Raw genomic sequence first — 5,682 nt, forward strand, 5'->3', positions numbered from 1 at the left:
GGTTCACGCCATTCTCCTGCCTCAGCCTCCCGAGTAGCTGGGACTACAGGGGCCCGCCACCGCGCCTGGCTAATTTTTTGTATTTTTAGTAGAGACGGGGTTTCACCGTGGTCTCGATCTCCTGACCTCGTGATCCGCCCACCTCGGCCTCCCAAAGTGCTGGGATTACAAGCGTGAGCCACCATGCCCGACCAAATACTGCATATAATTCTATCCTTGATGAAATCCTAGAAAAGGCAAAATCTCAGGCCAGGTGCAATAGCTCATACCCGTACTCCCAGCACTTTGGGAGTCTGAGGCGAGTGGATTGAGGTCAGGGGTTCAAGACCAGCCTGATCAACATGGTGAAACCCTGTCCCTACTAAAAATACAAAAAAAATAGCCAGGCATGATGGTGCACACCTGTAATCCCAGCTACTCGGGAGGCTGAGGCAGGAGAATTGCTTGAACCTAGGAGGGGGAGGTTGCAGTGAGCCGAGATCCAGACTGGGCAACAGAGCAAGACTCTGTCTCAAAAATAATAATAATTAATTAATGAGGTGTGGTGGTGAGCTCCTGTAGTCCCTATTCAGGGGGCTGAGGTGGGAGGAACACTTAACCCAGGAGGTTGAGGCTGCAGTGAGCCATGATTGCACTTCTGCGCTCCAGCCTGGGCAATAGAGTGAGATCCTGTCTCAAAAAAAAAACTTGAATCTACCCTGACAGCAGATCCGAGGTTGCCTGGGGATGAGGGTGGGCGAGGATGGGGTGACAGGGGCACAGGGAAGCTTCTGGGGATGATATGGTTTGGCTGTGTCCCCACCCAAATCTCATCTCGAATTGTAATCTGAATCATAATCCCCAGGTGTCAGGGGAGGGACCTGGTGGGAGGTGATTGAATCATGGAGGTGGCGTCCCCCGTGCTGTTCTCATGATAGGGAGTTCTCACGAGATCTGATGGGAGTTCTCACGAGATCTGATGGTTTTATAAGTGCCAATTCCTCCTGCCCAAGATCATGAAGAAGGTGTTTGCTCCACCTCCTGCTCTGACTGTAACTTTCCTGAGACCTGCCAGCCATGCAAACCGTGAGTCAATTGAGCCTCTTTCCTTTATAAATTACCCAGTATCAGGTATTTCTTTATAGCAACATGAAAACAGACTAATACGGGGGGCAATGGATTGGCCCATCTTCTTTGTGGCAACAGCTTCACAGGTGTACATATCTATGTCAAAACTCATTGAAACCACACAGTTAAATGGATGCAGTTCTCTATATCCATCAGACCTCAGTAAACTAACAATGCCAGCTCTGTGCTCGGAGCGCCGCCTGGCAGGAACCCTGCAGCCTTTTCAGGTCCTTGTCTGTTCCTCCCAGTCCCCTCGGTCTTCATGAGAACCTGGGCCAGGTTCCCTCTGCACCATGGAGAATGGCGAGTGGGTGGAGGCACCCCCCACCATCGTCCCTGCCCGTCATCATGCCTGGGAGGATGTCACTACCACTGCCCCTGCACCCCAAGAGCACTGAGAGTGGCGTAGCCTTTGCTCCCTCTGTGTGGCATGCCTCACCTTGCAGGTCTGTCCTGGCCTCCTGCCTGGCCGCTCTGGCACTGCACAGTCAGTGTCCAAGGAGGGATGCAATTTAAGGGACCTGCCTTGAGGTCGGGCATCTCCTGGTGTTGTCTATTTGCTTCGTATGGTTGCTAATTGGCATTCCGTTTTTAGGCCTGATATAAGTTATTTGAGACCCAGTTGTATCCCATCATCTTTGGCCCAGGTAAAGCTTCCACTCCCAAGTGGTTGATTGTGATGCAGCTCATCTGTTCCTCATCCCAACAACCCCAAACCCAACACACCCACAGCTGCTGACCATGCTGAAACCTTCGGGCCAACACCCGCGTCATGAATGTTCTTTTCTCCTTCTCCCCTTTCCTTTTCCTGTTTCTCTCAACAGACTCTTGCTCTGTCACCCCGGCTGGAGTGCAGTGGTACAGTCATGACTCACTGCAGCCTTAAACTCCTGGGCTCAAGTGATTCTCTTGTGTCAGTCTCCCAAGTAGCTGAAACGACAGGCATGCGCCACCACCCTCAACTAATCTTTAAAAAAAAATTTTGTTTTCTTTTTTTTTTTTTTTTTTTTGAGGCGGGGGTCTCATAAGTTGCCCAGACTGGCTCAAACTCCTGGCCTCAAGTGATCTGCCCACCTTGGCCTCCCAGAATGCTGGGATTGCAGGCGTGAGCCACCACACCCAGCCCTGTTGTCCATTTTAACTGAAATGTCCTGACCAATAGTTTGCAGAAACGGCATTTGACTATTGTAGCCACAAACCCAGGATAGGATGTCTTCTGCATACAAGTGTGTGTGTGCACGAAAATGATTGCTTTCCTTTGCCATAAACCGTCTTACAAGCTCCTGATGGCAGGAATGGGCCGTGTTTCCTGCTGTGTCACACGACGCTCAGCAGAGAGCTTGGCAGACCTTCAGTTCTCAAAGGCTTTTTCTCCCACCGGGGACAAGCACTCAGGTGACTGTGTCTGCCACACACTGTGCAGAGAGGCTGTTCCCAGACGCTCCAGCCCCTATTTCCACGTTACTGTTGCTCCAATGGTGATTGCGTGGGACTGCGTAGAATGCTAGAGTCCTCTTGTTCAAAGGCTGAAAAGCGAAATTTACACTCATGGATAGATGGGTGAGTTGGCAGTGACTGAAAATTAATGGGGCTGGGTGTGGTGTCTCATGCCTGTAATCCCAACAGTTTGGGAGGACGAGTCGGGCAGACCACCTGAAACCAGGAGTTCAAGACCAGCCTGGCCGACATGGTGAAACACCATCTCTACTAAAAATACAAAAATTAGCCAGGTGTAGTGGTGGATGCCTGTAATCCCAGCTACTTGGGAGGTTGAGGCAGGAGAATCGCTTGAATCCAGGAGGCAGAGGTTGCAGTGAGCCAGTTGCGCCACTGCACTCCAGCCTGGGTGACAGAGCAAGACCGTATCAAAAAAATAAATTGACCACTCACAGGAGCACATTGATCTCTACTGGGAGGTAAAGAACCACTATTTCTTTACAATTCTTTTCAATAGAGTCAGGGTTTTGTCACGTTGCCCAGACTGGCCTGGAACTCCAGGGTTCAAGTGATCCACCTGCCTTGGCTTCCCGAAGTGTTGGGATTACAGGCGCGCCCAGCCTACAACCAACCAACCTTCCTTTCCCTCCTTGCCCTCCTTGCCCTCCTTGCCCTCCTTACCCTCCTTGCCCTCCTTTCCCTCCTTTCCTTCCTTTCCTTCCTCTCCTTCCTTTCCTTCCCTTCCTTCCCTTCCTTCCCTTCTTTCTTTCTTTTCCTTTTTTTTCTTTTTTTTTTTTTTGACAGGATCTTCCTCTGTCACCCAGGCTGGAGTGCAGTGGCATAATCTTAGCTCACTGCAACCTCCGCCTCCCAGGTTCAAGTGATTCTCCTGACTTAGCCTCCCGAGTAGCTGAGATTACAGGTGTGTGCCACCATGCCTAGCTAATTTTTCTATTTTTACTAGAGACAGGGTCTCACTATGTTGGCCAGGCTGGTCTTGAGCTCCTGACTTCAAGTGATTTGCCTGCCTCGGCCTTCCAAAGTGCTAGGATTGCAGGTAAGAGCCACAGTGCCTGACCTAAAACCACTATTTCTTAAAGCTTTGTGGTTAAAGTGATGACACCTTCTCCTCCTGCTGTGTCCTGGACATAGCTGGGGGCATAGCTGGGCATTTCTACACTGCCACAGGCTCACTGTCTGGTAGGTCTTCACTTGAGCCAAGCCAGAGGAGCAGGCCCAGGGTGACATTGGCCTTCACCAGGCTCAGTAGCAGAGCAAGGGAGATGTGGGAGGATCTAGAAAAGGGGTTTGGCTGGGTGCAGTGGCTCATGCCTGTAATCCTAGCACTTTGGGAGGCCAAGGCAGGTGGATCATTTGAGGTCAAGAGTTCGAGACCAGCCTGGCCAACATGGTGAAACCCCGTCTCTACCAAAAATACAAAAACTAGCTGGGCGTGGTGGTAGGTGCCTGTAATCCCAGCTACTGGGAGGCTGAGATGGGAGAACTGCTTGAACTTGCGAGACAGAGGTTGCAGTGAGCCGAGATCGTGTCACTGCACTCCAGCCTGGGTGATAGAGTAAGACTCAGTCTCAAAATAGAAAAGAAAAGGGGTAAGTATGGTAGTCACACCTGTAATCCCAGCACTTGGGGAGGCTGAGGTGGGTTGATTGCTTAAGTCCAGGCATTTTGAGACCAGCCTGGGCAACATAGCAACACCTCATCCTTATAAAAAAATAATACTAAGCCGGGTGTGGTGGCAAGGGCCTGTAGTCCCAGCTACTCAGGAGACTGAGGTGGGAGGATTGCTGGAGCCCAGGAGTTGGAAGCTGCAGTGAGCTATGATTATGCCATTGTACTCCAGCCTGGGCAACAAAGCAAGACCCCATCTCTACATAAAAATTTAAGAATTAGCTAGGCATGGTGACCTGTGCCTGTAATCCCAGCTACTCAGGAGGCTGAGGCAGGAGGATTGCTTGAGCCCAGGCATTTGAGGCTAGAGTGAGCTATGATCATGCCACTGCACTCCAGCCTGGGTTACAGAGCGAGACTTGATCTCTTTTAAAAAAAAAAAAAAAACTTAGGGCAGAACTGTGCAGAGGCAAGGCTGGGACAATCAGCTGAGCTCAGGTGGGGCAGGTGTGGCTGGTGGGGCTGGTGGTGGAGGAGCAGCCCGCACTGGGCCTGGGTGAATGTGCATAGTGCAGACATCAGGAGCAAGGGGGGACCCTGAATGGTGCAAGGAGAGGCTTCAGGAGATGTGACAGCTTCCCTGTCCCTTGGCTTCAAGCAACAATGTGGCTTAGGTGACACTTTGTTTGCCTCCATGACCCCAGGCTGATAAAACCACCCAATCATATGGCAGCTACTTCTACCAGCAGGTGAATGTCCATCAGGTATCAGCAGGACCTGGCACTGGGACCCTCCTCTGCATCCCCGGTGTTTGCCTGAACCCCCAGACGGGCAGGGCCAGCTGCTGTTCCCGCGTTTGTGCTGGAGCTTGGCTCACACTGTTGCACTGCTTGGAATGCCAGCCTCTGTCCTCACCTCTGGTCCATTAGGAAGGAGAAAAGTGAGACATCATTGCAGAGCCTATAAGATAGTATCAACATTCTATGTCAACTTCTTTTTAATTTTTTAATTTGCTTTTAATTTTTTTTTTTTTTTTTTGAAACAGAGTCTAGCTCTGTCACCCAAGCTGGAGTGCAGTGGCATGATCTTGGCTCACTGCAACCCCTACCTCCCGGGTTCAACCAATCCTCCCACCTCAGCCTCCCAAGTAGCTGGGACTACAGGCATGTGCCACCACGCCTGACTAATTTTTGTATTTTTAGTAGAGACGGGGTTTCACCACGTTGGCCAGGCTGGTCTCGAACTCCTGACCTCAAGTGATCCACCCGCCTGGGCCTCCCAAAGTGCTGGGATTACAGGTGTGAGTTACCGTGCCTGGCCATGCCAATGAATTTAAATATTTGGATAAAACCAACAACTTTCTAGAAAATTACTGAAACTGACACAAGAAATTGAATCTGTAACTTAAAATCCCCCCACGATGGCCCAGCTTGGTGGCACATGCCTGTAATCCCAGCAGTTTGGGAGGCCAAGGTGAGAAGAACTCATGAGGCCAGGAGTTCAAGATCA

The sequence above is a fragment of the Mandrillus leucophaeus genome, unplaced genomic scaffold (assembly GCF_000951045.1).
Source record: "Mandrillus leucophaeus isolate KB7577 unplaced genomic scaffold, Mleu.le_1.0 Scaffold97, whole genome shotgun sequence".
Classification (NCBI taxonomy): Eukaryota; Metazoa; Chordata; class Mammalia; order Primates; family Cercopithecidae; genus Mandrillus; species Mandrillus leucophaeus.